Source organism: Dysidea avara, chromosome 4, assembly GCF_963678975.1.
Source record: "Dysidea avara chromosome 4, odDysAvar1.4, whole genome shotgun sequence".
Taxonomy (NCBI): domain Eukaryota; kingdom Metazoa; phylum Porifera; class Demospongiae; order Dictyoceratida; family Dysideidae; genus Dysidea; species Dysidea avara.
In genome coordinates this window covers 27,325,304-27,343,749 of record NC_089275.1, presented here as the reverse complement: position 1 = coordinate 27,343,749, position 18,446 = coordinate 27,325,304, and the positions used below count along the sequence as shown (strand labels likewise).

At 36.8% G+C, this 18,446-nt stretch overlaps 2 long non-coding RNA genes across 4 annotated transcripts; both read right to left on the bottom strand.

The window, feature by feature from the left end:
- Positions 1–13,830: 13,830 nt before the first annotated feature.
- Positions 13,831–14,064, bottom strand: LOC136252806 (uncharacterized). Its single transcript, XR_010699788.1, has 2 exons — positions 14,007–14,064; positions 13,831–13,955 (listed from the first exon to the last, which is right to left on the bottom strand). It is a non-coding gene; the product is annotated as an uncharacterized lncRNA (long non-coding RNA).
- Positions 14,065–14,420: 356 nt separating this feature from the next.
- On the bottom strand, positions 14,421–15,785 carry LOC136254077 (uncharacterized). 3 transcript variants are annotated; one of them, XR_010700285.1, is made up of 6 exons: positions 15,738–15,785; positions 15,175–15,218; positions 14,947–15,124; positions 14,841–14,897; positions 14,601–14,785; positions 14,421–14,550 (listed from the first exon to the last, which is right to left on the bottom strand). It is a non-coding gene; the product is annotated as an uncharacterized lncRNA (long non-coding RNA). The 3 variants fall into 3 exon arrangements; XR_010700284.1 differs by lacking the exon at positions 15,738–15,785 and having other exon boundaries at positions 15,175–15,277; XR_010700286.1 differs by lacking the exon at positions 15,738–15,785 and having other exon boundaries at positions 14,426–14,540; positions 15,175–15,277.
- Between the last annotated feature and the right edge of the window lie 2,661 nt (positions 15,786–18,446).

Here is an 18,446-nt window from a genome sequence, read left to right as displayed (position 1 = left end):
TTTGTAGCTGAATTCTGTACAGGTGATTTGTTTGCAGCTGAGCTCTCTACAGAATGGTTTCTTTGTAGCCAAACTTTCTACAAGGTAACTTCTTCTAACTGATCTTTCTACAGGGCAATTTGTTTGTGACTGAATTTTCTACAGAGTGATTTCTTTGCAGCTGAACTCTCTACATGGTGGTTTCTTTGTAGCTGAACTCTCTACAAGGTAATTTCTTCTAGCTGATCTCTCTACAGGGAGATTTGTTTGTAGCTGAACTATCTACAAGGTAACTTCTTCTAGCTGATCTCTCTACAGGGTGATTTGTTTGTAGCTGAATTCTGTACAGGTGATTTGTTTGCAGCTGAGCTCTTTACAAAATGGTTTCTTTGTAGCTGAACTCTCTTTAAGGTAACTTCTTCTAACTGATCTTTCTACAGGGAGATCTGTTTGTAGCTGAACTATCTACAAGGTAATTTCTTCTAGCTTATCTCTCTACAGGGTGATTTGTTTGTAGCTGAATTCTGTACAGGTGATTCGTTTGCAGCTGAGCTCTTTACAGAATGGTTTCTTTGTAGCTGAACTCTCTACAAGGTAACTTCTTCTAGCTGATGTCTCTACAAGCTCACTAGTTTGTAGCTGAGCTCTCTACATGGTGGTTTCTTTGTAACTGAACTCTCTACTACGTGATTTCTTCTAGCTGATCTTTCTACAGGGTGATTTGTTTGAAGCTGAACTCTCTACAAGGAAACTTCTTCTAGCTGATCTCTCTACAGGGAGATTTGTTTGTAGCTGAACTCTCTACAGGTGATTTGTTTGCAGCTAAACTCTCTACATGATGGTTTCTTTGTAGCTGAACTCTCTAGCTGATCTCTCTACAGGGAGATTTGTTTGTAGCTGAACTCTCTACATGATGGTTTCTTTGTAGCTGAACTCTCTGCAAGGTAACTTCTTCTATTGATCTCTCTACAGGGCGATGTGTTTGTAGCTGAACTCTCTACATGGTGGTTTCTTTGTAGCTGAACTCTACAAGGTGATTTCTTCTAGCTGAACTATCTCTTTCCATATAGCATGAACTCCCTACAAGGTAACTTCTTCTAGCTGATCTCTCTACAGGGTGAATTGTTTGTAGCTGATCTCTATACAGGTTACTTGTTTCTAGCTGATTTCTTGAATTCTCTTCAGGGTGACTGCTCTATTAGGATGACTGCTCTATTAGAGTATCTCGATCTCGCACTTGCTGCACCAAGTTGGATTTTGTGTTATAAGTCCGTGGCTTTAAGTCTAATTCTTCTACACCATTGATGAACCTTTCTAAGATGATTACTCCATCTGTACAATGATTTTCAAAGCATTACCCAAAGCGGTTTATCTTATAGGCGTGGCAAGCAGTCGTTTTTGTTAGTAGCTAATCTCGATTGCGTAATTGTTACACACTGTTGGTTTTTTCGTTTTATCTTCCTGGTTTTAAGCTCGATTTCTTTCAAACCACAAAAGGTTTGAGATTCAATAGTTAACCTATTCACCCACCGATTTTCAGCTTCTTCCCATACGCGGTTTACCCTGTAGGCGTGACAACATATTGGTGTTATTTTTCGTGAATAATCGCTCATAACTCTTTGCTTGTTTATTGTATTCCAGCCAAAATTGGTACTGAGATGCGCCTTTATACCTCGCTTCTGTGTGCCAAAGTTGAAGGCGATCGGATATAGGGTTCGAGTTTTATAGCAGTTTTTGTAAGTGTACGAAAAGAGGAAGAAAAATAAGAAGAAAAAAAACGAAGAAACTAAGCCAACTTTTGAAGTCACATATCTCTGGGACGCCTGAAGCGATTTCGCTCAAATTTGGAATGTGGAGTGCTGAAGTTGGAGGGAGTGTTCACAGCAAAAATCGTCTTGTTTCATCAAGGCATCACAGAGCTACGGAGGTGCGAAAATTGCGTTTTTGTTCTTCCTGTCAATATACTCACGTGACTTTGACATTGGTTAAGTTAAGTATGTAGGTAGTAATAAGTATATAGTTAGGTAATAAGTAGTAGTATGGTGTAGTTTTCAGTATGTATGTGTGTTATGCCCATAATTATTGTTATTTACCAAAAAAAATAACAATATATATATATATATACTCACGGGTGTTGCGTGCCGGCTTCTTGGGACGCACGACACACTACCGTGTGTTTTGATCAATAATTCACAGTTTGTGCTAACCTGACACATGTATAACACAACCACTCAAGTTTATAGCAGTGCTGCCTTGAAATATGTCTCAACCAACCATTGAAGAGTCCTTTGCCATTTCACTCACGCCATTTCAACCATGCATCACATGCAAAATTGATCACGTGATTCAATAGATATGCTTAGCAATGGTTCAGCATTAATGTAATGTGACCCTCAAGAGTAGTACAGAGGAGCGCCAGTGGGCAAGTAACTACCAGAGAGGTGTGATTTTTATAATTTTAAAAAATTCTGCCTCTGAAAGGGGTTCATCTGAACTCCCTGCTTGCGCCCTTGGTAATGCTGTAGTATTCATAAATTTATGTGTCTGGTTTCTTCATTACTGCAGCACTTGATATAATAGATTTTTAGCTTTAGTGATGGAGCAATAGGTATTTTATATAATGTAGCTACAAGTGCATATGTCATGGTTAGTATAGGTAATCACACACATTTGAGTGCAATTTTGGCTGTTACGAGTACAATTATTCCATAATTGCATGAAAATGTGTGTGATTGCCTATTGATCACATAGTGACTACCCTTCATGGTTTGTAATACACATCTATCCAGTTCTATGTGGCCATTAACTTCTACTGTACCAGGTGATTGCATCATTCTTCTTTGTATTACATCATTTGTTGGTGTACTTAAAAGGCTTCATGTGTCAGCTTATTTCATTGGCTATTCATTATAATTATCACTTTCTTGTTGCACTAAAAAGGCTTCTGTTATTCCGCTATTTTATTGGCTAATTTACAGTGCAATTACAGAAACAAGGCCATGCGATTTGGGATTAATTGCACTCCTACTATTGAGACTAATGTATGGCAAACTAAATCTCTATGTGATTAGTACTAGTGATAACATGGGTAGCAGTGAAATTTGGGATAAATACCATGAGTGTTGCATTGAAAATGGGTAAAATTTCATGAGGCAAAGCCAAGTGAAATTTCCATTTTCAATGCAACAAGAGTGGTATTTATCTTAAATTTCACTGCTATACCATGCTATTCCCAGTTAATACCATACTCATGCATATACTAAACTCAACACTAATTGGTGCTACATTCTTAACATAAATTCTAGCCAATGAAATTGCAATTACAACTTTTTCACTGCTACCAGTGAAATACGGGATATTAAATTTCACTGCTACTATTGAGACTTTTGTATGGGCACTGAAACAGGTATGGTATTATAGTTTAAATTGATGACAACTATGTTCCCTAACTAAGATTTCTAGCATCATCTTTTGAAAATATTAGCGTGTATATGATATTTGTGAAAACAGTCTCCATCATTTCCTGTTTCAAGCCCAGTCCGTCAGTGAGTCCATGGGTCTAGTCCATGGAATGCATTATGCTCATTCACTTATCAGTTAATGGTCAGCTGGTTCATTCATTGTAATTCTCATAGGTGTAGCTTCCCTCTGGCCTTTATTAAAGGTCAGGTATTACCATATGTACCGTATGGTGATGATAGTTTCAATTGCATGAAGATTTGGACAGCTGTGTGATTTGTGTTAGCACAAGCACAGCTAAGAACAAACTACTTTTGCAGGCAATATATATATAATAGTTCTATAGCCTTTATTTTGTTGAGTACATTACAATAACTGTTTTTTGGTTACCAGGAAATAAATTGTTGCTGACATGAATGCACTGTAGGATATGAGTATCAATGCATAATATTATCCCATATAAACATAAAATATTTCCCCTGTGAATCCCTGTGAAGGTGTAAGTGTAGTTTTGACTTTTTGTCAAAGCCGGGTTGGTAAAAGACAATTACCCAGAGGAGGTATGATGTGGTTTATGTGAGCTACAGGGTTTATATAGAGAGCCTATTTTTTGGAGGGTAATGCTAAGAACTATGTACCAATCACAAGATTTTCTTACGTACGCTAAATTCAGTGGTGTAATTCAATCCCAATGGTTTGACAGTAATATACATGGTCTATTGGACACTATGTCACGTGTTGAATAATTTCAAGTATAAAATGGAGGATAAGCAGCTGCCAGAGAAGACAGTACTGCTAATAATAAAGTGAGGACTGCCCAGGGAGTCTTAATTATAATCCATACTCCATTAAAACATTCTTTCCACAATTTAAAATTAATTCTTTATGATGGTGCTGATTTCACGGGCAATTATCCTATAATCCATACTGAACTGTAATCACTTGCAAGTCCTTGTAGGTGTTTTGTCATAATTGTTTAAGTTGGGCACTAATACATAGTTAGGGTAAGCTGTTTAACATGCAGTGATCTATTTAATGGCAGTGTAGCAAGATATATATATATACACTAGTCAGTGTGTTACAGCATGTAACATGCTGTGGTTTATGTAGGTGGATTGTGGTACTTCAGTGAGGAAAATGAATGAAGGTGTCAGTCATGACATATATAAAATTAACAATGTGTATCAGTCCCCTGTCACTATCTGGCATTTGCCTGCAAGCTGTGAAATTTGATCATTGATTTCTACAAAGCAATTATTATACATAGCAATAAAATTGATTCCTCTTTAAAATATTTTAAAGTTTGTTTAATAACTTTAACCCGATGTGCTGTTAAGCTGTAGGCCTACTGTGGGCGTGAACCTGGTTTCCTGAAATTGGATATAGGAAAGCCACATGTCTGCATGTAGTATGATTGCATGTTTGTCTGTCCACATCATGCTTGTGAACAAGTTTGAAAAGTTTCAACCTTAAAGGAGACTTTGTTCAATGAACGAGCACCCATATGCATAAAGGTTAGCTTTCTTACACTTAATCATTCTCATTGTAATAACTTGAATGAGGATGGCTGATCTCTGAGAAAATTGAATAGGGCTTTCCTTGTGTGCTGCGAAGCATTTTAACTAGAATGGTGGGTGGACACACCCATCACAACTTGTAATGAACCATTTACTGGCTAAAGAATTTGCTTTAGAAAACATGCCATGTAGTACACCATTGCTGTGTTTGGAAACTACTTGAGGTGGCCACTATAGAGAAGTGGTTAAGAAGGTGGCCACTACATACAGAGAGGTGGTTAAGGAGGTGGCTGCTGAGTGAGCCATTAATGTCAATGTCTGTCAATACATTTCAGATCCAGCTGCCAAGTAAATTTAGGCAGTAGGTGCATGTGTGGTGGCTACAGCTCTTCTATGCAAACATGAGTTCACTTTTCATTGAGATTGTTTAGTTACTACTACACTACTCTGCTTGTCAAAGTAATTTAACAGTCAAGGTATTTTCCATTGAAGGTTTAGATGACAATATTTTCAACGTTTAAAATTTACTGCAACGATACTGTGTATTTTGCTACATGCACATTTCACCTTGCATGTACAGTGTATAAGGTTTGTTTGTATCTACATTAGACATCAAATTATTCTGATGGAACTGCGAAGGCAAGATGCTTATACATATTGAGCTAGGTAAACTACATACATGCAGTGGTTACAGATATACATATATTTCTACTTATAGGAGAAACAGAAAACAGTGATTCAACATTGCTGTGCACATCTGAGAACAATTATAGTGCTACTTTGACATTTACAGTGCGAATGCTGTGTCTGTATTGTGTTATTGTAAACTGTTTACACGTCATGTATACATTAATTTTTCCATTGTGATTGTTTTATTCCTCACATTAGTCATAAGTCAGTACATTATGTTTATGTATACACAGTAAGGATCCAAAGGCAGTGTACATGCTTACTGGAGATCCAGGCCTAAGGCTTGCTTGGAGACCTAGTATGGAAACCACATGATGAAGTATCAACTGATATCACTGATGCCCTTTCTACATGTGTCAACATAAAAGTGCCATGCTCCATGGCTATGGATAGTCAGTGGTAGTATGTGGCATTGTTGTGACTATGGAAAGGTGGAATGATGTGATTGTTGTATCACAAAGCTAAGCAATTTACTAACCACATACCAAATGTACAAATGTGACCAGATTTGCAAAAGGGGGTCTTCCTACTATTCCACATGTATCTAGTTTGCCAACTTTGGCAATTCATATCTTTAGAATGGAAAGAGCTATTGACTTGAAATTTGGTCAGAAGTGAGCACCATCATAGCTGAATACATGGTGAAAGTTTCAGGATAATAATTAAGTCACTTCAACACTAAGTTATGGTCTCCCAAGTTTATGGAATTGGATTTGTGGAAGACCCTTTTTTGTAAATCCGGTCACAAATAGTGCTCTTTATAACTCTTTCACAAGGACTGCTGAAATAATGTTGAAGATGCTCACAATTATGCATACAACTACTCTTGAAAATTATGCTACTCTTGAAAATTAAATACATTATACTTAACTATAACAGATCTAGGTACGGATAAACTCAGGGGAAGTATCATAATTTAAAATTATAATACAGATGTTTACACTATCCGTATCCTGGCCTTTCAGTTTCAGTATAAGGTTGGTAGTTTATACAGGAGTATGTATGGATTATTAACCAACTGGTTTAAAGCATTTTTTTAATCTTACATTTTTGGTTATTAATTTTATTTAATTAAAAGTATACAATTAACCGCCTCCCCCTAGCAGCATACTCTTTGTATACTCGCATAACGTTAGGCTGAAAAGATGGATGACTCATTGTAATGTATGATGTGACTTACTGATATGTAATTCTATTATAGCTAGATATAATAATAGATAGACATGAGGCTATTATGCTCCTAAAATTGAGCATTATGCTTTTTGAGCAGTGCTCAAAAATTCACTCATTATGCTTTTGAGAATTTCCCATTATTCCCAAAAATATGCCACCACAATTGGCTAATAATGCCAGTTTATTACTGTATCAGACCATTTTCATTGATGTTTAAGCTTTAAATAATCTTGAATTCTTTAGCTAGTTGCTGTATTAGAGTATTTCATTTCAATGTGGCTGCTTTATTAGAGTAAATAATATTCAGTGACTGTTCTATTAGAGTTTCTGACTGCTCTATTAGAGTATCTCGGAATTGTGCAATCTGCAGATTTTCTTACTGTTAAAGCTTTATAATCACCTCAAAATGCTAGCATAATTTCTGATTCCCACACATACGCATTGTGCCCGAAATTATGCTGGCATAATCGCCGCATCCCTAATAATAGACCAGTATGTCACCGTTCTGTTTGCAATAGAGGATATGCATGCTATATTATTCGAACGAAAAATGATCAGCGGCGCGGCGCTTCCAAAAAAAAAGTTGATGGTGACTCGGAACGACTATCGAAGATTTACGAAAATTCCATATAAAAGTATAGTCTCGCGTGGCCAGACCGCTTTTTCTCCGTCACGGCGCTTATCGATTAGAGATTATAAGCGCCTACTCCGAAATAGGGTCTGGTCCAGAATCAATATGTAAACTCGTTTTCACACCCTAAGCAAGAGCTCGGGGTGTTTAATCAACTTTCGTCATAAAACGTATACTTCCTTTTAATTTTCAAGCCACGTACGCACTGGAAATGCCATGAACGATAGCCGGTAGAGTCGATAAGAAACACTGAGGCTGGTTTTCTAAGGCTAATAAGAACACGGGTTGATTCCTTGCTCAGTTCGCCTTTAGCCTTTTCGTTTTCACAAGGAATCGATCTGTTACCTTTTAAACCGTAGAATACCAGCCTCAGTATCTCTCATCAACGGTCTACCAGGTATCGTTCATGGCATTTCTAGTGCGTACGTGGCTTGAAATTTAAAAGGAAGTATACGTTTTATGACGAAAGTTGATTAAACACCCCGAGCTCTTGCTTGGGGTGTGAAAACGAGTTTACGTATTGATTCTGGACCAGACCCTATTTCGGAGTAGGCTCTTCCTTTCTGCTAGAGCTAGAAAGGAAGATCGATATAGCTCCTTGCAATATGACCTCCAGCTTTCTGGGTTAACTGTCAATCTTGTTCCAATTGAAATTGGTTGTTTAGGCCACTTTTTGCCAGAAACAATTGCTCAAATGGCTACTGCTTGTGAAGTGCCAAAGAAAACCATAAGATCCTTGTTTGAGCAGGCAGCTCGCATTGCTGTGTCCTGTTCTTACAGAATTTTTAATTCTAGAGCCTCCCCGGGCTGGGATCTCTTAGACCACCTTAGGTAAACTTTAAGTATTACATATATGTAGATATAGTTGTTTTTTTTTGTGTGTGTGTATTGTAATTTAATTTACCTTTAGTTAATGTAAGTCTTGCCAGGGCTCCTGTACTGATCCATCAGCACATGGTACCCCTGTGTCTAGGCCCCTGTATGCTTGTAATGTATATTTTGTCTTAATCATTAAGACGTTTATTCTCTCTCTAATCGATAAGCGCCGTGACGGAGAAAAAGCGGTCTGGCTACGCGAGACTAATAAAAGTACTGGGCAGTGAATGCGAATCGAAGTATAACTCGCCTTTTAAGCTACAAGCAGGCTTTCTGTTGTTGTGAACGATTACCACAAGGTCACGAAAAACTCATAAAAATATGGGCAGTGAATGAATGTTCGAACTGGAACTCGCCACTAAAGCCACGGGCCAGCTTCTTCTCGCCGGATGTACTACTTCTTAGGCAGAAGGATATGTCTCGTAACTGATCTACCGTCCATGTAATGAATCGATTCGCATTCCGTTCACCGTCATGACGTATGAAAAAATCACGTGTTCATTAGAATGTATTCGGCAGTGCATATCCTCTATAGACTAGACTCACATTTCTTCAAGTGTATGACATTTAATGTAACTTTATTTACTCTTTCTGTATATGCAAATATATATGCATGTTTTGATCTACATACATAGATAGACTCCATCAATATCATACATGAAGTGATACAAGAAATCCATGAAACGATTGTTTTATTAGAAAATTTAAGCTAAAATACATAGTGGCACAGATCCCAGATTATCCCGGACACGTATGGACTCTTCCATAATTATAACCATTGGTTTCTTAACAGATATATATATTATAATAATAATTGTATATAGACCATAATTATAATAGTGCAGTTCGTATAACAATGCATTATAGTTTGCAACTACTGTAAACCGTGCTTGCAACAGCACACGTACAGAGTTTTATAGGTTAAAAAGCTATATAATTATATTATAGGCAGCAATAAACCCATGCATGCATCGTTACTACAATATACAATTACACACTCAGTGTTGCAATCTTGTGTTTAAGATACATATATATAATAATTATGAAGTTCACCATCGATAACAATATAATATATAGTAAAGATCTGCCAATAGCTTCAGAATGCATGTATACTAATAATTATAATGCATAATACCTTATGATAAAATAATACTATATCCACTTAAGTGATTACATTAAGGTTATAAGCATAATATTTACTATAGACTCTGCATATTATATAGTTACAGTACGTGATATACTTGTACACACTACAGGCTGTTGAACTTGCAATCACTCTTATAAAACACACATAATATTATCTGCCCACATTGTTGTACCAGTATACTGCAACATAAGAGATCTATTATATTTAAAACAGTACAACTACAGCATGTATTGGTTTAATTTGCATCAATATAAATATACTTCTATTACATGTATACTGCATATGTAAACAGCTAACCCATCACCATTATAGAAATTTGGAGCAGCAGACCACACGGTCTGCATCTGTAGAAGAATCTCTATCAGGCCTCAAGACTCAAATAGAAGAAAAGATTGAAGACTTGAGTTCAAAAATCCAACACTTGTTGTCAAATCAGTCTGGTATAAACATGGAAATAGACACAGTGACTCAGTCACTTCAGAACTCCCCAGCCAGCGCTGGCACAGTATTGAACACCACTGCATCAAGCATCGCAGATGAATTGGCTGACCGAGACCGACGCAAGAACAATGTAATCATTTACAACCTATCTGAGAAATCTGACCGTGAAGCTGATAAAAAGCTCTTTACTGAACTGTGTAAGACTGTATTTTCTGAGGAATTTGCAGTAGTAAAAGTACTGAGACTGGGTAAAAAGAATGAAAGTAATAATAGACCTGTATTAGTCACACTCAAACACGAAGTAGACAAATCATTTCTTCTTTCAAACTCAGCAAGGCTGCGTCAACATGACGCGTATAAGACAGTGTATTTCTCACCGGACAGAACAAAATTCGAGCGTTTAAAGTACAAGAAGCTGGTAGAAGAACTTAAACAAAGAAAAGCAAAAGGAGAAACAAATCTGATAATCCGAAACAATGCCATTGTCTACAGGAATGCAAGAACTCAAACAAATCCTAGCAGTACTGCTCCTTCAAATGTCCAACCAATGGTGCCTGCCACAAATCAAATGCAGAAGCAATCCCAAAATTGACTATCTCAAGGGGCTGGTCTCCAAGCAAATTCTCAAAACCTACAATCATTGAATCTAGCAATTGTAAATTGTCGTAGTGTTGTAAATAAATGTCCTGAGCTTGAAACCCTACTCCATGTACAAAAGTTAGACCTCCTCATGGGAACAGAGTCCTACTTAGACGAAAAAATTATGTCCTCAGAAATTTTCCCCCCACATTACACTGTTTATCGAAACGACAGAAATAGACATGGTGGCGGTGTATTCATTCTAATTAGAAATGAGATCCCATCTTCTCTGTTACATGTTTCTACATCAGTCGAACAAGTTTGGGTGCATATCCATATGAAACACAAGCAAAGCATCATAGTGGGTTCAGTCTACTGTCCTCCAAACTCTTCTACAACTATCCTAGATGAATTAGAAAATACCATCAACGACATCAGAAATGCCCATCCAACAGCAAGAATATTTCTTGGTGGTGACTTTAATGCTTCTGGAATTGATTGGCAATGTAAATCATTAACAGAATCATATGTACCTGTATCCTTTAGGGAGAAACTCCTTTCAATTACAGAAGATCTTCATTTCGAACAGTTGGTTACCACACCTACAAGGGGTACAAACATTTTAGACTTATTCTTTGCTAGCCACCCAGATCTAGTGACATCCTGCCAAACTACCCCTGGCATCAGCGACCATAATGCAGTTGTAGCGGATATCTCCACTCAGGTTAAATTAGTAAAGAAACCTCCTAGAGAAATCTTCCTATATCATAAAGCAAACTGGGACCTTATACGAGAAAGAATGTTAGACATCTATGAGAGATATTTTGAACTAAACTCTACCACCCAGAGAAGTGTGAACGAAAATTGGGAATATATTTATGAGAAATGCTCACAACTAATACAAGAGATGGTACCCAAGAAAACTATTGGTAGTAAGTTCCACCTACCATGGATGAATGCTGCACTAAAACGACTGATCAAGAAGAAACAGCGAACTTATAATCGTGCAAAGAAATACCAACGTACAGAGGATTGGGATGAATATAAAAGACTACAACATCAAACTAAATGTATGACGCGTCAGCAGCACAATCAATATCTATCTAATATTTCAAACCCTGAATCTGGTAATAACAAAATGAAACGTTTTTGGCATTATATTAAAAGTAAACGTCAAGACAATATCGAAATTGGCGCCTTAAAGGACCAAGCAGAGAATATAATTACTGACTCACTAGAGAAAGCAGAGATCCTAAACAACCAGTTTAAATCTGTATTTACCTCTGAGGACGCTAGTTGTATTCCAGATAAGGGTAATTCTCCCTATCCATCCATCCCAGACATTCACATTACACTAAATGGTGTGAGAAACCTTCTTGCTGAGTGCGATACAACTAAATCCCCGGGTCCTGACAACATACATGCTGCATTTTTGAAACAAGTTGCTTCTGAAATAGCTCCTCTACTGACACATCTCTTCAATCAATCATTAAGAATTGGCACTGTGCCTGACTCCTGGAAACAAGCTAATGTAACCCCAATATATAAGAAGGGTGATAAGACTGATCCCAGAAACTATCGCCCAGTGTCTCTTACATCTTTGGTCTGTAAAACATTAGAACACATTTTAGTTAGTCAAATAATGAAACACCTCGAGTCAAACAACATATTAACTGATGTACAATATGGATTTAGATCAAAGCGATCATGTGAAGCCCAGCTATTTCTTGCAGTTGATGATTTTGCCAGAGCAGTTGATAACAAAGTTCAGGTTGATGTGGCTATCTTAGATTTTGCAAAAGCTTTTGATAAAGTTGCCCATGCTAGGCTAGCTCACAAGCTGAATTTCTATGGTATAAGAGGTGAATTGTTACAGTGGCTACAATCGTTTCTTACAAATCGTACATTGATGGTAGGCAGTCTTCGCCTTGCAGTGTAACATCAGGTGTACCACAAGGATCAGTGCTCGGTCCAGTGTTGTTTCTGATATATATAAATGATATTGTAACTAACATCCACAGTCAGTTGAGACTTTTTGCAGATGATTGTTTAGTTTATCGTCCTATCTACTCACCCGAAGATCATAAGATACTCCAAAGTGATCTTGACACATTATCATCGTGGGCTGATATTTGGCAAATGGAATTTAATGTTTCAAAATGTTGCATCATGCAGATATCTACACTACATTCTGCTAGTGAGTTCTCCTATACAATGTACAAAATCCCCTTAGAAGTTGTTGAGAGACATCACTATTTGGGAGTACTTTTAGATAACAAGTTGTCATGGACCCCTCACATAACTTCAGTGTGCAATAAAGCTAATCGTCTACTGGGATTTTTGCGAAGAACTCTCCACCATTGTCCACCTCACTTAAAAGAACATGCATATAAACAGATTGTCTTGCCATCTATTGAATACTGCTCTTCTATCTGGGATCCACATCAACAATCACTCATTCACAAGTTAGAGATGATACAACATCGTGCTGCACGTTTCGTGTTAAATAGACCTTGGAGAAGGAATCATAGGGACAGTATAACTGAAATGTTAGTGGAATTAAAATGGCCAACACTGGAAGATCGTAGGAAACAGGCACGTCTGATGCTGTTGTTTAAGTTTGTAAACAAATTAATTTATGTTCCAAATCAGTATCTGCCAGTGTTATCTCCTGCAACAAGTACCAGGGCAAACCATCCCTTGAAGCTATTACAGTTGTATGCCAGAACAAATCGATATAGTAACTCTTTCTTACCAAGATCAATACCAGACTGGAACAATTTAGATATGGAAGATCTTGACAATATAGACTTACTTACTTTCAAGAACTGTTTGCAAAATGCATAGACGCTAAAATTTTGTTTTTGTACATTAGCGATTTACCCAATGGGTTTTGCTAATCAATAATAATAAATAAATGAATAAATAATATGTAGTGTAGGGCTCAAACGAATATTCGAAAACCATTTCTAGTATTCGAATATTCGTTTCTAAAGAATATATAACATCAGTGTGTAGAGTACATGGAAATTCTTGATCCTACATTAGCATATGCATATCTATGAGATAACACTGTGAAAAAAGCTCAGAATAATAAGGTCTATAACAGTCTTATTATGTTAGTATTGGAATGAAATAGTGCAGCATATATTAATAGATTAGGACTTTACTATAACAAGCTTATTGAATGCATTTAAGACAGTCATATATTAGAGATTATATTACTAGTATAGTGCGGTGTATTATCAGACTATACTAAGCCTATTTCAACCATATATTGGCTACTATATTACTGTACTTTTTTACTTTCCATAACTTTAATTAAATAATTTCTATAATTATATTTGTAATGAATTTAATTCTGTAAATATGTTAAAACCACAATAGGTACAGCTAGTAAATCAATGTCTCCTTGGCCATGACAGTATCAAATCAATTTCGTCATTTATCAGTCTTTATCCAACTGCAACAGGTAAAACAGTAAATACAATTCACAAGTTCCATTACAAATTACCTGTATTATTATCACTATGTAGAACTCTGTGACAATCTGTTAATCGTCTGGTAGAACTATTCCACAGCTCTAATACAAAGATGGTAAATATAATGTGTATTCTGGACAATTGTTGGACTTACAGTTTGTAACAATAAGAATCTCATAAAACCGAGACCTTGTCTGGAAATCTAGTATTATCATGTAGAACGGCGGCTAGGTCCCACAACTCTATTAAAGATGGGAAATATAATGCGTATACTGAACAATTATTGTACTTACACTTTGTAACAATCTTTTAAAACTGAAACCGAGTCTGAGACCAACAATCCATGTACAACTAAGACAAGTCTGATAAGACCAGGTCTCACAACCCTAAATGGAGGCAAACATAATTAATATTCTGGATTATTTGGTGTACTTACAGGTTTATCAGTGAGTCTAACCAGACATAAAACAGCCACTTAGTATGTGACTTTGTTGGGCTAACGTGTTACGTAAGCTTACAAGAAGCATCTGATACACTGATAACCAAGTCCAAGAATCTTGTAATCACTAAGTACAACTGAAACAAGACTAAATATAATATAATTTGCATACTCTCAGTGAACTTACTTTTGTTAGCAATACGAGCATGGTCAGTGAAATAAGGACAAACAAGACGGAACAGGTTCTTGAAAGCACTCAACTCATTTACAATGCCAGATGAGGTAGCAGCCGTCAGCTATTGATAAAAGGTAGTGAAAAACATGAAGAAATGAGACTGGTTCCCAGAAGAAATGAGACCAGTTTCCATAAACCTAAACGAAGGTAAATATAAATTGTATACTGGACACTCTCAGTGTACTTACTTACAGATGTTAGCAATAAGAAGAATCTCCTAGAACTGAGACCAAGTCTGTAATTCCTACCCTATTGAAAAGAAAATGAATAAAAACACAATCAGGCTTAATGCACTTACAGCTGTAAGTAATTAGAAGATGACGTTGAACAACTCCATGAAAAAAGAACAAAACTGTCTACATATGGTCGCTACCAGATTCTTTAAAGGAAGCAGCTGCCATTGAAGGAAACTAACACTGCAGATGTTGTACACTGACAGCCTGTAGAACTAAGAGGTTCGACAAGAAACTGTACCTCTGAAGAGATAATATACAAAATCATAACAGCAGACCATGCATACTCTTACCATTGATGGCTGATGAACTGTGTCCACTCGTCATCCGCCATAAGCTGAGATAACAGGATATAAAACATGTAATATGTACACAGCAACACCAAAGTTGAATCATTTGCAGGCCATTGTCGTACAATCAGGGCCGCCCACAGGGGGGGGGGGGCAACTGGGGCATTTTGCCCCGGGCCCCAGCCTGAAAGGGGCCCCAGGAGGCCCCATGAAGGGCCCCCTGAATACCTGTTTAAAAGATCGATATACTCTAATAGAGCAGTCAGATCTAAATACTCTAATAGAGCAGTCACAGTATTCTTCAGAGGAGCAGTGTAGCAAGCTTATAGATAAGGAGATATGGTTGGTGATGGGTAGTTATTGTCATTGCTAGCAGGTTGTGACCTTTTTTTTTCTTTTTTCTTTTTTTTTTTGGTCTTCACCTTACAACTTGGGTCAAGGGCCCCACTTTAACTCTTTGCCCTGGGCCCCTTAATTTCTCTGGGCGGCCCTGCGTACAATACACAATAAACAATTTAATACGGCTAAACCTATCGTACAAGCCATCATTTTAGTCTAACACTTACTCATCTAGAGCTGTTTTTGATTGCTTCCATCGAAGGAATTGTCCACTTCGGACCACTTGGCCGCGCCACTTCACCACTACAGCCAGCAGGGATGTACAGTCGTGGTCCATAACTATTATCGTGGCTCATTGGACGATGGCGCCGATCGCGCACACTCTTTCCGCGAGATACTCCGTCATATCACTCACATTTACAACCTCGGATACAACAATAGCGACAAAGATGGCGACTAAATTGCATCTAATACGCATGCGCACACCACTGACCCCTTCAATTTTAAACAAGCATTACTACGAACTTTTACAGGTGTGCTAACTGTGCGAGAAAATCTAGATTTGTATGATTTAGATTGAATAATTTTTTTTCTGGTATTATATGCTTTACCGTATGAAAATGTGTGTGTATGAAATTAGCTATCACAACAAACTGAAGCTAGTTAGCTAGCCAGTATGGTGATTAACAGAAGTGTAGCTACTTATTGTAAAATCATCATGACTTTGTTTGGTACAGTAAAAAAATCTTTAGTCACATGAGATGGTGATAATGAGATGGTGAAGCAGACAATAATGAGATCTGATGGTGAAGCTAAAAAGCTATCACATTTAGTTAAGTAAACAAAGCCATACAAAGAATGTGTATTAAACTAAAGTATAATCTGTTTCCCATAATATAAGATGGAGTTTATACTAAAGTATAAGATAGTTGTTAGTATAATGCAAGACTATACTGAGATTATTTGTATAGTTTAAGCCATTAGATATACCATCTTATATTCCTCTTTTTTCACAGTGTAAGTGATCAAATCATGTTGATTCTGAATTGTATTAAAGAGACATCTTGTACAACAGGATTATTGATATCTTGTCCATACCAATGCTGAAAAAAGAATATTCGATAGTTGTAAATAAAGAAATATTCGAATAGTAAAAACCACTATTCGTTTGAGCCCTAATATGTTCACACAGAACGCTTAAATATGCAACATTGTAACTGCCGTATTGCTGTTTGATGCAGTGTTGCTGTAAGAGTCCCTTTCCATGTCTTCTTAGAGTGACCTGTTAATTATATTTAATGGCATACTCAACTGCACTGTATATAAACTATAGCTTACCTATGTAACAAACATTGATGGCCTGCATTTAAATCCCAACATGTCACAATATTTTTTAATCTATTATATAAAATCATGTGGGTCACTAACATCTACCACCATGAATATGACATGCAGTTACTACATATGAACACAATACATGTACAGATATACATGCAAAGTACAGGATATTTATTTTATTTAACATTTGACTTTCAAAATGGAAACATCATGCAGGATTTCAAAATTATGAGTTGTCTAAAATATATGTGCAGCCCGTTGGGATAACTATTCTCTGTACTGTAACTATGTTACCACAATGGTTACATAGTATCTAGTAGAGTTGCAATGATACAGTGTGTAGACGTATCGATATACTGCCTCTGGTGTATCATGATACAGCGATATATTGCATGATACAAAGTGGAGTCTAAAAAATGGTCTATATTGTTTTTAAGGAATATTTTCTTTTTTTGAGAAGCATTACATACTATTCAGTTTAACCACAATGTACAACAATTTGATTGTCAACCATGTTAACAAGCCACGATATGTCAATATACGTTTCATGATACACGATATATCGATACGGTTTGACTTGGTATCGATACGGTTTGACTTGGTATCGATACAGCAATATTGTCTTAAAATGATACGATACGCGATATATCATTGCATCTCTAGTATCTAGTAATCATGAATTAAAACAAAAACACTTACTCGGGGAATTGGAAGCAGTGGAAATGGAAACTGGAAACAGAAAATAGAAACGGAAAAGGTCAAATCTTTATTTACATGTATACACTAGGGTAAAACCTTTGCTTAGTCGCCACCTCTCAAAGACCACCTCTTTACAAAGACCATCTCTGTACAAAGACCACATTGTAATTAGGTCTCAAAGATGCCATAGGCATACTTAATGACATACAATTACCACCTCTTCAGTCTTTACAAAAACCAAATGCAATAATGAATTTGTACAATTACATAATATTCATCGTGATCCCACCCCATTACTGTACTCCAGGACGTTTAATATAATGTGTAAAATATGTAGGCCCCAGAAATTAATGGTGTATCTCCTCTCTATGACCCCATGGTAAGGTCAATATCATCCTCCATATTTTGGTATGATCAGACCATCTGTACCATAAATCAGTTGGTTGGTTTGTAATGGATATTCTCAAAAAGTGTTGTAAACTATAACTGTATCAAAGAAAATTCAGTCTCAAAAGATGACCATAAGTACCTATCATTTTCTAGGTGTGTTGGTGAACAAGTCATGCAGTACATGTTTGTAGCTTAGCTATGAAATCTTAAGAAGTGGTCTTTGTAAAGAGGTGGTTATTGTAAGGAATTAGTCACTGTAATGTTCTTGTATATAAGCGGTGTGCCTTCATCATCTTGTAACCTTGTACAAAGGTGATTTTTGTAATGAGGCGGGTTTTGGGAGGTGGCCACTAAGTAAGAGTTTTACCCTAATATACATGTCATGAAGATTTGACTTTTTCCATTTTCCATTTCCACTGCATACAGTTTATTCTTCCCCTGGGTGAAATGGTAACATGAAACCAACTAGTATCCTAATTTCTAGTTGGGGGTTACTATTCAGTGGACTG